The 16,569-nt window shown below is 42.9% G+C and overlaps 2 protein-coding genes across 3 annotated transcripts in view; both read left to right on the top strand.

Moving 5' to 3' along the window:
• Positions 1-7,912, top strand: part of PLCXD2 (phosphatidylinositol specific phospholipase C X domain containing 2) — a 67,623-nt gene extending 59,711 nt beyond the window's left edge. The window contains exons 5-6 of the mRNA XM_080575749.1: positions 3,791-3,938; positions 5,053-7,912. The gene's annotated coding sequence lies outside the window, so the exon portion shown is untranslated. The remainder of the gene's footprint in view (positions 1-3,790; positions 3,939-5,052) is intronic.
• Positions 3,801-16,569, top strand: part of PHLDB2 (pleckstrin homology like domain family B member 2) — an 80,292-nt gene continuing 67,523 nt past the window's right edge. For both annotated transcript variants that reach the window (XM_080575746.1, XM_080575743.1), the window contains exon 1: positions 3,801-3,938. The gene's annotated coding sequence lies outside the window, so the exon portion shown is untranslated. The remainder of the gene's footprint in view (positions 3,939-16,569) is intronic.

Raw genomic sequence — 16,569 nt, 5'->3', positions numbered from 1 at the left:
CACTTGTTTTCGTTTGGAAGTCGCTTTCCGTTAGAGCCACTCTTGTTTCAGTGTCTACTTTACCCGTACACAGCAGCTTCAGTTGTGAAATTCAGTCATGTAAAGTATGCAGTTTGTATTCAGGCTGCACAAATATTACAGCTTTTTGTAGATTTTTCTTTCTTAACAGCTTTTAATATGAATCTTCTCAGTCTTCCACCAGGGCAGTCTGTTTTTTTCTCTTCTTTATATTCCATTTTTCACTCCGTTTGCCTCACTGCCTCATACAGACCTTAAAACACATGCTATTCTTATTTACCTTGGGTTGTAGTTTGTCTTTTTCCCCCCACCCCCAGCCAGGAAGATAAAAACAGGGTGTGCTTTTAAAAAGCAGGAAAGTAACTTTAAGTATCTTGATGGCTGTAAGATCTTTTATTAAAAAAAAAAAAAAAAGGCATGATCTCCTTGGACACTGTCCAAACTTGTGGCTTTGCAAAATGTTAATTTTAGAGTCCCTGTCCCAGTCTAGAAGCGCAGCTTCTTCTAACAACACAAGCAAGGACTTCCTTTCCTCCTCTCCTCCCCTCCCCACTGTGACTTACAAATAGCATTTTTCCTGTAGGATAAATAACTTCACCAAAATAGATATATAAACCCTCTGTAAACCTCAGGCTGTTTATAGCTGAAATCCAACTGTTATTTTGCAGCTGGTCTCTGCATTGTATGCTGAACCTCGTGGAAGGTTGTTAGCTTAGCTGAGATCTTAGGTTTTGTGCATTTATTCCTTCTGAAGGAGAAATCAGCCTTATTCCTGATCTCTCTCCAAACTCATTTCTGTAAGTGTTAGGTACGGGGAGGCTCATTAAAAACACCACAGCAGAGGTTCCCGGGAAGGTGGCGTGAATCCTGCTAGCATGCCTCTGCTGCTTCCCTGCCCTTGCGGAGGGAGCAGAGCAAGCAATTACAAGTGGGGTGAGCCAGAGGCTGGAAATCACGTCAGACGAGAGAGGCTTGGTGGCACTCGGCCACGGCGTAACAACAGTGAGGCGTGCGCGTCCCCAGGCTACGTCTACAGCGGTCAAGGTCATCGGCCACGTGCTCCGTAATGGAGCCCATGAGGAGTACCCGGCTCCCTGCTGGCCTTCCTTTGTGGCTTGTTACTTGCATCATTCGAGGCAGGTAGGTTAAGCCTGTAAAATGATGCTTGTGCTGCTCGGTCCCGTTCTGCTGCAGACACAGAGAAGGGTTTGGCTGAACAGAGCCAGTCCCTGGAGCACTCCTGACCTGTGAAGGGAGCTGGGGCCTCCGAGTGCTGAGATGACACAAATCAAAGCAAAGCTCCATGGATTGCCATTATTCCTACTCTATTAACCTCTGTTGCTTTGCTTTTTAGATTTTTGAGTTCAAGGGGGGAGAGGAAAAAAAAAAGGGAGAGACAAGATTTGTGCAGGATGTTTTGTGAGTTCAGGACAAAGCTGGTATCTTCAGTTCATAATAAGCTGTAATTTCCAAACTATGGGTCATGGTCATAACAAGTTCATGATTTTTGAAGGTGATGTTTTATGCCTAGAAGCACTGGCAAGAAATACATTTACAAAGCAAAAATTTGGGGAAGCAGTCCTCAATTTTGCCAGAGCCACTCTTAGGTGCTGACCACAAGAAAGCAAAGTGTGGAGACAACTGGAAAATTATGTTGCCCTTCCAGTTCAGGTCTTGTTGTCAGAATATGCAAGACCCAACAAGATTAGAGCAGTTTTGCCCTTTAATTTAAACAGATGCAAGTTGGAGTCACTAGCAGATTTGCATCATAACTCTGGTTCAACCCTGAGTCATGGGATTATTTCATTCTGCTATATTCATTTTTGATGAACCACTTTGCTCCTTGTTTGTTAGGGAGGGTTAAACACTAATTCCTCAATGAAATACTTCTCCCCTGTTGAAACTTGAATGGGATATTTTCCAGGATGCAATCTCAGAAACCACCCTTCGCACAATAGCTGTGCCAGAAATGCCTCACCAGGAAAGCAGATTGCCTGGGGGTGGGGAACATTAACAAAATGGGCAAGGGGGGGCTTTTTGAAGACTGTATTTCGATCTTCCTTCTCTTGTGACAGCAGTCAAAATTTTTCCCACTGAATGAAGTCGGATGTCGCATATTTCTTTGAACCAAGTCATTAAAATTCCCAGCTCTTGCTCAAGCAGTAGACAAGACTCATTCCTGCTTTTTGCTGAAGCTGTTTGACTATTTCACGTGGTAGAAAGAGTTATTCAGCTCATGGCTCTCCTATCTGCGAACAGCAGACAGGACCTTATCTGGCTGATTGTTGAAGCAACTCCGGGACAAGGTGCTGACTGCGGATTTTTACAGGAACCTGTGTGTTCAGATGCCTAAAAGGCAAATTGGGCACGAGCGCAGGAGTGAAGTACCTCACCCACACGTGCTGAGGAGCCAGCCCAGAGCATCTGCAGAGAACAAGCCACCTGCACAGTGCCAGGCTGCAGCTGCTACAGCATCGTAGCAAAAAACTAAATTGGAGCTTAAGAATGAGGGGTAGAGACTAACTCAGTGCATAAAGGAGCCACAGGCTAGCTGAGGGACGTAAAGAGTTTCTTCATTCAAAAACCTCCTTGAGATCTGTAAGATGTTTCTGTAACTCCAAGCTTTTAATGAAGAGAAACCTTCATCCCAGGATGGAAAACAGAAGATACAGCTACATGTAGGCTTGACTGTGGCTGCTAATGCAAATGGAGAAATTGATTTATTTTTTCAAGTCAGTGTACTTAAACCAGAGTAGATTTAAAATGTCGAAAGAAAGAAAAACAAGACCATCTTAGCCTGGTACTGATTTCCTTTTACATTTTACCTATGTTTAAATCTGTTTTGCTTTCTCTCCTAGAAATGTGATCCTCCCCAAAGTAGATTATGTAGCTATAGAAGCAAGACTGCACTGCTCTTGGAAAAATCTGCATGCCTTTGTGCTTACATTTCCTTGCTTTTGCGTCTGAGCCGAGCCCCTGACAATTGAAAATATTTAAAGAAGGAAAACTAAACTCTAGTGAATGTGAAAGGCATTTGCACAAAAATACAAGCCGCCTTCCCTCGGTCTTAATAGAAAAACCTTAAAAGGATTGCATATGCTATACTGATAAATACAACTACTCATTCCCTCTATGCTCGTGCGCTAGTTTTGAAAGTCTTTGTTTCTATTTTTGTCTCCTCACTCTTTATCCAAATAAAGATCTGTAAGTAAGTAAGTTTTCTGTCTGTCTAAGCTCAGCAGCTACGTGGTCACATCTCCTCCATATCATTTTCCTGTGAACTTTCAGTTCCTTCTCCTTCACTTGGAATAAAATCAAGCACTCTGTTAATGGCCAGGACTCTGCAGCAGGAAGTCCGTACCACATCTCCTCGGGGCCTGTGCATGCAAGAGGTGAAATGCTATCGGTCTCGTGGAACTGTGATGAGTAACTTCAAAGTCACTCTCCTATAATAGAAACTTAGTTTAAGAGCAGAAAAAAAAAAAAAAGTGCTGGTGTGCCTCAGTGCTTTCCAAAACTTGTTTTTGCCATGTAAAGTCAATTGGCTGTAAGCTGTGGGCCCAGCTTGGCTTCAAAGAGTGCCTGGCTCTTCATTCACAAACTAAATGCTCTAGAGAGCTGCCAAATTGGGGAGATTATTCTGTCTCATTTTCTGGCAAGCCGCGGCTGCGTGTATCACTTCATTTATATGCTAATTGAGGCCAAGCCTCCAAATAGACTCCATACAATATCTGTGACTTGGCTCCCTCTCTATGATTATTCTGCCTTCCAGCAGCTTCAGTGTGTGCTCTGAGCCGGAGGAGATTTAGTAATGTCTTCATCTACCAAGTCCCGAATCCTGGCCCCAGCTTTCGGAAACTGACGGCTGAACTGGAGCAGCGCAGGTCACTTGCCTGAAGGATTACCGTGGCGCTGTGAAGGTGAGCTCACACCGTTTGTTGATGGGGACTCTCTCTGTGTTCCAGCTTTAAGGAGATGCTGATGTTTCTCGGGCCAGCTGGTGTAGTAAGAGGTTGCAGAGGGCATGGATAATTACGGGGATGATGTGTTGATGAGGTAAAGCAGCCAGTTCTTTTACCTCCTCTCTTCTGCTGGCTCGTGTGTGATTGAATGGCAAAAGCTCCCTCTGCTCAATTTTCTGTCCTCTTTTTAAAGCTTAGTGAACATCCCTGCACTGTCAGTTATTCCTTGAGGAGCACTATGTTGTTACAGAAAGAGCAGGTACAAATACTGGGGTGGTTTCACACTGTTAGGTAGCTCACCTCCACCACGCTGCTCTCACTCCCCCTGGCCTTTGAAGCTGCTTTAGTTCTCCATTTGTTTAGTATTTGATAAACTTCAGAAGTTGAGGATCATTTTTTTCAGCAAATGGGACGCTTGCTGCGGGCTGAATTCACCAAACGTTTCACCAAAGGCTATTGAACATAGGGTCGGAAACATACATGCTTGTGGTACGAAATCTTTGAGCCTTTTCAGAAGGAAGCACTAGTACCTCCTGCTTAAAGCAGAGATGTGACAATGGCTCGTGAGCATTTCTTATCATTAACCCCAGGGATCAGAGCTCTCTGCTAAATTCTGAAACTTCCTTGTGATACCATTTCCATACTTCTTTGAACTTTGTTAGAAATATATCAAGGTGTATTTAAAAAAAAATCTTGTTAAAAGCGAACTGAGCACTTGAAATTTAGAAAGTTCCCAGCTGGCAGTCACCTGTGCAAATCCTTTGCAGACCTGCACTGCAGCGCAAGCTGTTACGGCAGCTTGCACGTGGGAGCACAGAGTTACGATATGCCTAACTTTTGATTACCCAGTGCAAATACTGGATGTCACAGTCCTGGTCCAGGTGCCCAAATAGGTGCTTCATAGTCTACCAGAGAGCGCAAATGGCCAAGGAAAAGCAGGTGACATGAACATGACAAAAATTTCTGTGCTCTCCTATGCCTAGTGCATGCTCACGGCTTTGAAATAAGGAATGATTTGCAATCAGGATTCGTGACTTGGGCTCAGGCACCTACGTTGTCTTTTTGTACACAGGGGATTTGCTGTTCTCGTCTGAGTTGTGGCAATGCCCACCTCTCATCCAGGAAGTGAGGGGTATCAGTGCAGCGTGAGTTTCCTCCCCTGCCTGAGGCAGTTCAAATTTACTCTGCGTGTGCTGGGTAATTGGTTTATCCAGGGCACAAGCTGGCACGGAGACACCCTCTGCCTCACCTGTTGACGTGGAGTCATGATCTGGCCAGGAAAGGAAGGCAGACTCATCAAGCCAAGGGCAGATAAAGCAAGAGGGAGCAAAACTGTTTTGCCCAACGATGAGGCAATTTCCTGGGATGGACCAGTTGTGGGATCTGCTACTTCCCAAAAGTACTTGAACACTTTGTAATCGGCTCATCACTCATCAGAGGAACCTTCCATGGGATTTCCGAAGCCTGCCTCTGCATTCACTGTACTTTGTTACTGGGAACAGCTGCCTCGAGTCTCCTCTGAGCTGCCTCAGGGTTACGACCTGTTGGCTGACAAAAATAGGTGCCAGGTGAGGTTCCTGCCAGGGCATGACTGCCGGGCTGAAGGAATACCTCTGCCCTTGCGCAAGGAAGCGGCTCATTTATTTCCATGACACTCTGTTCCTTTGTGTGCTCCATGGAGCAGGTTTTGGCAGGCAGCGTTCATGCAAGTCTCTCTGTTTTAAGTGGAAAAGCTCCAAAGCTGATAAATTTCCTGTGTCAGAGAAAGGACATCTCTGTTCTAGGTCAGGATGCTATCGTGAGCATCCTGTTGCTGTTAGTGCTGCAATTCTGTTACTACTGGAGTATGATGCTCGCTCCTTGGAAGATCTGGAGGTTTTAAAATTTGTTTACTTCTTTCTGGAGTGAAAGGAGAACTGTTTGAAATGCTACTGATTTTTACATACATATTTTTCTTGTCAACCCTATTGTTTCCATTTGGACTCTAATGGGATGTTTTAATTTGAGAACGTTTGTTTTGTGGTATCAGACACTGCCTGACACAGGATGCAGCCCATCTTACAGTGCTAATTGTGTTTAACTTAGAGCACAGTGTTTTAACCTCAGACCCTCTCAGATGGATAGGGCAGGAACCTGAACACAGGTGTCCCATGGCCCAGACCTCTCCAGTATGAAAACAGCTTCCACTCAGTGACAAAAATGATGGTTTTGACTGAAAGATAAAACAAACAAACAAGAAAAATCCCACCTAAATACACTGGGTACATTTTCTTATTGCATTAAGGCTAGCCAGCAATACCAGTTAAATTTGAAATGTGTAGAGCTGTGTTTCGCAAAGTTTTGCACCTACAGTTATAGAAAATTCAGCTCTTCCAGCAAAAAGAACAGCACATGGGTGGATTTAACTGGAGGAGAGAATTAGCTGGGGAGAGGAATGTGATTTAAAGGGCAAGAGGAAGAGTGGAAGAGATTGTACTACCTTTGCCAAGGAAAAAGGAGCTGGTGCGTTTAAATATGGGCTTCCTTACTATAGGAAGATAGAAGAAGGTCAGCAGCTCCAGAAGTCTTACGGGAACACACACAAAAGTTGTTGTCAGTGGTTAGTGTCCTCTTGAGCACTTTTGCTTCTGGGACATACTTGCAATGGTTTGTCTGGGCACTAAAAACACACACGTTGTGATGCTGGCAGTTGCATGAAGTCTTGCTGAAGGTAGTGGGTGTAACAACCACCCTTCATTTGAGTCAAGTGCAAAGTGCAATTAGGCTTTAAGGAATAGATAGCTGAAACAATGGGAGCCACCACCCCAACAATAAGGGTACATGCAGAGCTGTTTAAGAATGCGTGTGGCATGGGCGGAGGGTTTGAAAACAGGCTGCGTTAAGGTGCAGGTGGCTGAATGTTGTTCACGTGGGAGAGAAACCAGAAAAAACATCGGAGCAGCACACATCAAGAAAGTCCCAACAAAAGAAATGCTTGCTGCCTGATTGAATAAAAGCTGAGAGACTTTACAAGATCAGGCACCTGGAGCTCAAAGCAAGCAAGCAAGCAAAGAGCTACCTGCTCCGGGTACAAGGAAATGGGTGTTATGGAGTTGCTCTGAAATGAAAAGGTTTTGTTTTAGAAAAATAACAATGCCAGGTTCCATCACCTGTCCGTCTGCCAGAGAGCAGTGATGCAGAGCTACTGGGCAATGCTCAGCTCAGAACGCGGCAACGCTCAGATGGATCTCCCCGTTACTGCAGTGGCAAAGAAACAGGGATCTCTGCTTCTAGCTGTAGCTAGGCAAGTGAATCTGTTCTAAGGAATGCCACTGCAGATTTCAGTGCAGAAAATATAAACAAACAAACAGCAAGTTGAAGGGAAAGGCTAGGTCAGAATAAAATGAGAACCAGGCCCAGCTAGCCTACTCTCACTTTCCATGTAGGAGTATTTACTTGTTCCAGAGCTGAATTTGGCAAAGTGAGACTTGCAGCTAGGTGTGGAGGTTTGCGTTTTCACTTGATCACACAGTCAGTTTGACCACTGTTCACCTTTACACATCTTTCTGAGTACTACAGCGTCTCACATGCTCTCTCTTGAACTAGAGACCTATCTTGTCACCTAAAAGAGTCCAGATTTTATGCACTGTGTATGCTTTGTTGACTAGATTGACCATGTGAATAGGTTGCCTGTCTGTGACAGAAAGGTTGTCCCTTACAGCTTTGTTCAAAAAAGACTTCTGGCAGCCTATTTATAAACATAATATTAAGAAATTTCTAATGTTTGGGTTTGGGTTCTAACTGAGACAAAGCTAAAGAACACTTAAAACAGCACCTGCCATAGATAGTTCCTCTGGCTTTAAAGTGTCTGCAGGCTCCACATAATTTCCTGTACAACCAAGTCTGACTTGTATTAAAGCGCTGTCTGAGGCTGACTTGCATTAGTCCCATGAGTGATCGCTAAGTGTTGATTTAGATTCTTCTTACGCTTAGGCTGCAGAAAATGAAAAGCAAATGGGCTTAAGGCAAAACTTGAAGTTATGCTGTACATCGTTTTATTGCATTCCTCTGAACCTCAGCTAGCTCTCTGGTGATGCACCAGCCAGGGTACTGGCTTTTCAGAGCTTTCTAGTATGCATTACCCAGAGTTAAACGTCTAGACTTTTGTAAGACAAAATTTTCTTATATGTAAGAAAGAAGTTTTTAGCTTTCAAAGTGAGAATACAATGAAGGCAATTATTATTTTTCCACAAAAAAATAGTGAACGGCATAAGATACCACAGATCGTATATGAAACAAGCCTCCTGGCTCATCCATCTGGTGCCTCACAAGCACTGAGGTAATAGCTGGTTAGACCCAAAAGGTCTACAAATCACCCATTCTGCATATACCACAAGCCACAAAATAGTCCCCAATGCTCCATAACGGCTTGCAGACATATAGTACAACCCATTCAAAGCCACAAACTGGTGTGTGCCACAGTCGTGCTGCTGCAATCATGGCAGCCAGTATCTACCATCTCCTATAATGTACCACAAGAGGCTAGCAAAGACATCTGACGCATTTTCAATGTCCTAAGTACTAAACACACTGAAAAGCTCTCAAATAAAATGCAAGCAATATATCTCATCACACAAGCAGTAAGCAATACATCCTATCACATCCTTCAGTTAGACTTTTGCACTCTGCTGCTCTTACGTAGATTCAAAGAAAAGGTTTCAACATTACGTGCACACCTTGCATTTGAGCATACATACACATGAACACCTTTCCCTGTGACATTTTGGAAATGACTTTTAATCTTTATGGCACAATGGTGGTGTGTCTTCTGGACTCTGGAGAGCCAGAGACGGCACCTCTATCCTTCATCAGCACTTCAAAACCCTGCCAACAAGCAGCCTGAGGGCTTGGCTGCCTCCACAAAGGTCCAGCTTGGAAGCTAAGAGTTTACTGGTCTCTTTAGTTGCTGGTGAAAGACAAAACTTCTCATCTGTGCTTGAGATGAAGCAAGTTTGGGATTCCAACCATGAGAGCAGGCGCATATCCTGGGGCTTTCACTGCTCAGATGCAAGGCTTAAATCCTGACATCTATGAGCTGGTTTTCCTCCCGTGTTCCACTGACAGCCTTCATTGTCATTAATAATTACATGTGAATTGCCAAGAAGATTGCCCCTTGTGAAAAACCACCTTCTGAAATTTCAGAAGCAGCTGCGTATGTTCGGTATCACCATATCTGGGTGCTTCTGGCTGAGTGGCCATGCCCTGTTCCCTGTACACATGCACAGATATGGAGGATTCAGGCTTGTTTTTCTTCCCCTATCAGAGCAAAACATCAAATAGGGTAACCTAAAAGACACGTGCTACGGAGGACCCTACAGAAAGTAGGTATGCTTTCAAAATGTTTGATGTTTGGCTTTAATTTTTAGTTCAGCTTAAGTCTTCAATTACCTGAAACAGCTGCATCCTTCTCAGTTTAATACATAGAAATAGCAGCTCTGCTAGAGACCAGAAAGTTAATTCTCTAAAGCTATTACCAAATAAAATGGCTAAGGATAAAAAATCTTAGTACTCTTCTGGTAACAGGTAGATGAGAAATTGCTTCACATGAAGGATAGATGTTGTCTGTTGACGTCCAAATAAATCAGCAGTGTGACATTTGTTTCTCACAGGAAAATCCTTTCCCTGGAGTGCAGACAGGAAATCCAAAATAAGAGGAGGTAAATACCAAAGGACCGCTGAGGGAAGGGGAGGATCAGAAAGAACAGTGTTCGCTTGTTGTGTAGGCTAGGGAAAGAAAAAAGCGTGAGAGAAATCAGTGTTTATTCCTACATTTTGTGAAGTGCTCTGACTGCAGAATGAATCGCCTCTCTGCAGCGAAGCTATAGTGCAATCACCGTGCCACCTGGTGAATCCCTGATTTTCTCAAAAAGAAAATGAATTACTGCATTACTTTCAGGGGGAAACATTACACAATTCATCTTATCCAACCAATAAATAAGAGGGACGCTTAAGTCTGTTCACAGCACCTGTTTTTTCTGACTAAGGGACCACTGGGAACCAGCTTCTGTGAAGTACTTGACTGCTCTGTCAGAAATTTTGGTACAAACTCAGTGATCCAGTAGTGGGCTAGCATTAATAGCAGCACCCAAGTATTCAAAACAGGGACCTTTTGCTGGACATACACTGTCCAGGCTAACGCAGCCTTGTGAAGCTGCTGTGCTCTGAATGTGTGATGGCACATTAAAGGCCTAACGTGGGTGGGAAAGACAGGAGCCGGATGAGCTTTGTTGTCACCCCTCAAATCCACTGATAGCAGCTTCATTTCGGGCCATTGCCATCCCCTCAGCTTCCCCCAGAGCTCAGGACTCAAACTCTGGGCAGCTGCGCCTGCGGTGGGTGAGGAGAGCGAATTGCTTCAGCACGAGGAGCGGAGGAAGAGCGATTCACCTTGTAACAAAGGGCCCGGCGAGGCTCTGCTGTGTGGAGCTACTGAGATGCTCGGTGACAGCGAGGCTGTGAAACGGGGGCTCTGAAAGGGACGTTCCCCCCTTTGCATTTGCTGACTTGAAGTTTTTGTCAGCTGGGTCTTTGGGCTCCGTGCCAGCCCAGAAAAACTAACAAAGGCCATTTCTTCACTTGCATATGGCCAGGAAAAGAAGGAAGAGGGGAGGAAAAATGAGGGACTGTAATACTTTTAAAAGAGGAACATTTTTTTTTCAGAGAAGTAAAAATGTCTCATTTATATAGCTTCTGGCTCTTGTAAACCCCGGCGTAATTCTTAAATCTATGTGAAATGGCACAGATCACATGGCTTTAACATAGTACAAAGGCCATGGGAAGTGAGGGTAGTTTTTAAACTGAACCTAAAATCCTACTGTGGTCAAAAAGGGAAAGAAAAAAAAAAAGGAAAAAGAAAAAAAGAAAAGGAAAGATGCAACATTAAGCCCAAGAGAGAATTGCTTGGACTGGATTTGTCCAGCAAAGGTTATTGCCACTCATTTAACAATTTTTCCCTCAGTTTCCTAGGTTCTTCAGAGAGTTTGTGCTCTTAAGAAAATGTTATCGGGGCTGGGTGATTTCTGTGCCTTCTGATACAGAAATAAATAAGATGTTCATATAACCATAGTTTTCAAAACTCATATTTCAGTTTCTCAGTTGTTTCAAAGCTGTCTAACTGAGCTGCTCAGGGATTTCATGGTGCTGCTATCCCCTGGCCACGGCACATTTGACGAAAGTTGAGCTGTTAGATACCCTTCCCTGACCAAATTCCAATACAGCTGCATCTTTGCGTTCTCTTTCTGAGCTGCTGCTGGGTTCGAGTGGCACCAGTTTATGCATGGCCAAATTCTATCCAACTTCTCTTTTTTTAAAAAAAAAAAGAGGTGAGAACAACATTTTAATAGTGAAGTATAACTGGCTATTGTTGTCCTTTCTTTGTATAAGCTGTTATCAAGGTTTTGAAGTTCTGCCAGCTTGTTTCCATTACAAGGAAAACCTGATACCAGCTGGAATTTTTGGAGTACAGAGGGAGCGATGGCAATGGTCCTGTTGACTTACACAAATGTGCACAAAATGCTGTTTTTTTATGAACACGGAATAAGAAACTGGAAACAATTTTCTGCTGAGACATCTCTGCCTTTTCAGTAGCACTAACCCCTAGGAAGCTCAGTCTTTTTAAACTTCTTTCTAATGTCATATCCACTGCAACTTTTCTCATTCTCTCACTTCTCTTCAAGGCTTTTTTTTTTTTGCTCTCTCCTGCCCATCAGTACTTCAAGCTATAGCTATCAAGTGTTCCAGCCCTGTGCTTATCTGCCCCGAGAGAAGCCTCTCTGCTCATATTGTGTAGCTTCTACTCAGTATTTTGGGTGTTAGCTTCTGTTTTTTTTCTGCCATCACTACCCCTGAGAGTCTTTTGAGTCTTGCAGTTTGCTTAATCCAAGCCTGGGAGCGATGAAAATGGTTATTAACACTTTCAGTATAACGGCTGGCTGCAGCTAGTGACATAAAAACCAGCTGTCATGTTCACTCTGTTGATCTCACGCACCAGTGGGCAGATAAAGCATTAGAATCAAGATAATTTGCTAAAATGGAGAAATCAGACCCTGCAGTATGGATCCTACCTAGCAGATGTAGCACGCATGAACATGCTACAGCCCTGTTTTATCTACAAAATAGGGTTCCTTTTCAGCATGTGTACCATATTAAGCTTTCTTTGCATTAGCATCAAAAAATCTTGACTTCTGCAATATGCCATGATTCGAACCATATGGTGCGTGAGAAACAGGTGGAGCAAAGCATGAGCAAAAAGAATGGAAGGAGGAAAAAAAACATTTTAAATATAATCAGGATAAAGAACTACACTTGTGACCATCACCCTCCCAGCAATTATTGTCAGAATAAATAGGTGAGCCCTTCTCAATAAAGAAATTAACAGCAAATGTGGGCTAACTCATTGTATAATGAGTTATCAACTGGTATGCTGTGTCCTTTAGGAAGGTGCTACTAACAGTTATTTGGGGTATATTATATATAGCCTTGAGTTGCTACAGGATGGTTCTCTCTGACTTCCATGGCAATTATTTGTGATATGCTATTTTTGCTATGATTTTTCATCTCTGTTGCAGAGTTTTATTTCAATGTCCTGATGGCGTGATTCTTAAAACCCACTTTTTAAAGGGGTTGCTGGAGCACTTCCCGTGCAAATGTTTTTTGAGGTATTTATCAGTAAGATGACTTCCTCCTATAGTTTCTGTGAACACTCTTTTTAGCAATGTTAATGAAAATATAAGGTGATTTGCAAAAGGTGTTGATGCTTTTAGCCTATTTGAAGAGGCCGGTTTATTTGGGGTATTTACAACTGCAAATCATCTTTTTATTTTTCCTTTTGCTTGATGCCTGTTTCATTTTTATAACAAAAAAGTACGTAGTTACATGTTCCTATGGCAGGGAAAAGCCAACATAGCCATCCAGCTGTTAAAATCAGTGTTAGATGTGAATTTTCTATGGATTTCCCACTGCATGGCAGGAAACCAGTTTTCATTGCTCCTTCCCCCTCCTCCCCATCTAGCCTTCTATTAGATTAATACCAGAAGCATGAAGTAACGTTGCACACAAAGTTGTTGCTTTTAGCTCTCGGAAAACTTGGCAGCCTCTCGAGAAACGAAGGGGGGAGGGGGAACCTAAAACTTCACTCGCCAAAGAAGAGATCTGAGGCATTCAGCATAAAGAAACATTTTTCTCTCATTAAATCTCTGAGGTTTTACAAGCCAGCTAATGACAAACTATTTAGAAGCCTAATGAGGATCCAGCATCAACCCTTTCCTCTCTGTTTGTTGGCTGGCTGCTTTAGCGTCCCTTTTTCATGTTGTTACCTAATTTATGTCCTGTTAGTGAAGTGTATAGTTAAGATAGCGTGTTTCTCTTCTTGGTTGTAAAAGGTTTCTCAGATAAGTTTACAGGATAGACCTGGGAGCTTGCAACCCAAATGGCTGTTGTTCGCAAACGTTGGGATGCTGTTGCAAATGCTTTAAGGTTTCGGTAGTATAAAGAAGAAGGGGAAAAACATGCAACGTGCAAACAAGGCGTTACGAAACGGAGGAGAGACCACCCCCAGCGTCCTATCTCAGATATCACAGTGGTCTTGAAGCTACAGCACAAAATTATAATTTATTAAAACAACGTGTTAAAGATTGTCATATGTTAATTTCCTGTGATACTCTGGGATCAGCAAGCTTATTTTATTGCTTCCTGTGGGCCTAATCCTACATCGGGCGGTGTGAACTTCATTGGGAGTGTGTGGGGTCGTGGTCGCAGCAGCAGCACAGACCCAGGCAGAGGAGTGGGCACGAGACGGCTCTGCACACAGGCAGCACAGGCTGCTGGTGCGTGGTGCTGCGGGACAGGGACCCACGCTTGGAGGTGAGGTGAGCAGCGGTAGGCAAGGAAACACGCCTGAAGCAGCAGTCTTTGCACAGTGTAACTCCTGTAAAATGGCCTTTCCAAGCTCCTCATAGTTTCCGAGTAACCGAGTGTCTTTATTTATTTTTTGGTTTACCATCATGCCACTGGCTGTGGTGTTGCCTCATAAAGCCTCTGGTTAAAACAAGATGCTTGGTTATAGCTGTCCTGGCTATAGGAGCTGGTTTTCTACAGCAGAGATGAGTTTTAAAAATAAGTGCAGCATCAGACCCCCCCAAAAATCATTGGTCCATCTTCACCTTTCTGCCACATGAATGCATTTTCCGAATGCATTTGGCTCTGCAACCCTCTCCCCTGCTATATTTTTAGCATTTTGTTGAAGAGGGACACATACAGTCAGGAGGTTAGATGCCTGGTTGTTGCTGGACTACTATTCTGGTTTAGGCTGAGTTTGCATTGGGCATTAGTGATTTTCCAGGATGTTTAGCTTTGGGTTTTGCATATTTTGTTTGTCTAAGCACATAAGCTGCTTTGAGTAACAAATACATGGGGAGAAAATAGTTATAATTATTATTATTTTTCACATTGCTTTTAATCCTGTCCCTATTTGGAGAAAAATCATGGAAAACTAAGGCTGAAATGTGTCTGCGTCTTATTCTGCCCCTATTAGTGCAAGAAAGCAGTAGTGATATTGTGTCATCCTTTGTGTTGCTAATGGGAGTTAATTTCACATTTGGAGGCCATCTGCCAAGAAAAACCCTCTCTACAACCCTTCTCAATGCACATATAAAACTTCTTAGCAAAGGCAGCCCCATGAGTCAGTTGTAAGGATGTATTTTATCTAAACTTTATTAGGTGTAGCTTTTTCCTTAATGAAAGCCACTACATCAATTCTGGCCCCAATTACTCGGAAGAGAATGAAGTAAGTTTTGGCAACAGTCTTCCCTTCTAGTAGCAATGCATTCTTCTACCTCTTCTGTCTCTGTACTAATTAACTCAATTTCACCTGAGGGGGAAGAATGCTTTTGCAGAAGGAAGGACCCAAATGAGTATTTATTTGAACATGGAGTTCTGTCTCTACATAGATTAACTATAAAATTAAAGGAGTATCTTGGGTTTTCCACTCATTGTTTTGTTCTAGCTGAGGTTTTGTGTGCAGCCTTGGTCAACTGGCTTAAATGCTTTTAGATTTCTAGTTTCCTGCTAAAGAAAGTACTACCTTACTCACATGACCCACTGTGTTAGATAAATAGATAAAAGCTTTGTGCATCCAGATTTGATAATGACAGATAAGGACCAAGCAGGAACAGAGAATTTCACTGGCTTGGCATCAGAGACAAGTCACACAGCCCTGACTAAGGTGTGTATAGGAGTATATTCATCAGCTTATTGCTTGCTCAAAGGGCAACCACAGGGCATAGATAGCCTTGTATCCAACCATGGAGTACAAAATGAATTGTTGCTTAATCTGTGATTGTAATCACAAAACACTAACTATTGTATTTGTACTACATCGTCTTGTGTCCACCATTTGCCTACTGATTTAATATCCCTAAGGAGCACTGAGAAGGTGCTGCCTGTAGACCCTGTGTGTGAAGTGCAGTGTGTTTGCTCGCAGAACTAACTGCCTGTTGTGCATCAAAAATGTATTTGTGTACAGAAAAACTTTTAAAACTTAGCTGCAGTATCAGAGTTGAATAATTAAGTTATAAGCTACCCTCATTCACAGATGTGTGCTGATTCTAGCAAAGGGAAGCAATTAATCAGCTCCAAAGACAGACAGCCATGCGCAAGCTTAGGGTTGCACTCTTGCGATTTAGAGAGTCATGTCTGGCCTGTGTTAGCAAAAATCCGTTGGATTATTAAAACGTGCTACTTAAATAAGAAATAGCATGATCTTTTATTACACCAAATGGTATAGTTGCTTTAATAAAAGTGCTTACTTTTCCAACAAATCTTTTGCTTATATCTTCAGGTCATTACGGCTGCAACACGGCTACTACTTGCATGAGTCATTACGAGTTGTGCCATTTACAGGTAGAGACACTTCTTGGTGACAACTCATTAACAGAAAACTAACTGCCTGAATTATCCAGGTCCCCACTTCAATGGTAGTTCTGAAACAGCCCTACTCGTCAAAGGTAGCATGACAAGAAGAGCAGACGCCACAACTGCACTGCAAATCCCAGCAATGCCTCACCAAAGTGTGGTGAAGAACGAGTCTTGCCAGGCTGGTCCTTTAAGCTCAGAATTCGGCTGCAAAAGCAGCCAGCACTTGATGATTCAGAGGAATGCAAAGCCTAACCACTTTCTTGCCTTGCAATTACAACCTAGTTAATTGTGTACAACTGTGCAAAGGAAGAGAGTGAGGAAATTCCTTTCCTGACCCTTCCAGCAATTGACTTGTGCCCTGGAGCATGAAATTTGATTACTCATGTAACTTATTTTCCTGAGGCAGTTTTTGTTGATAGCTCTTGTGTGACAATTGAAGAAAGTTTCAGGCCAAGTCACAAGAATACCACTGGCTGAACATCAGCTTGCTTTATTTTTCTTGTTGTTTGATATACCTCTGCATTGTGTGGTGGATTAACAGATTTTTAGATTTTGATCTTGGATGGCAAGTGTAACTATTGGGTGTGTTCTTTTTTTTTTTTTTTTTTTCCCCCACTGGAATGGTACTGATGAATGT

Source organism: Anser brachyrhynchus (genome assembly GCF_964034855.1).
Source record: "Anser brachyrhynchus genome assembly, chromosome: 1".
In the NCBI taxonomy this organism is placed as follows: domain Eukaryota; kingdom Metazoa; phylum Chordata; class Aves; order Anseriformes; family Anatidae; genus Anser; species Anser brachyrhynchus.
The sequence above is the reverse complement of the archived record's forward strand: the minus strand, read 5'-3'. Positions and strand labels throughout refer to the sequence as shown.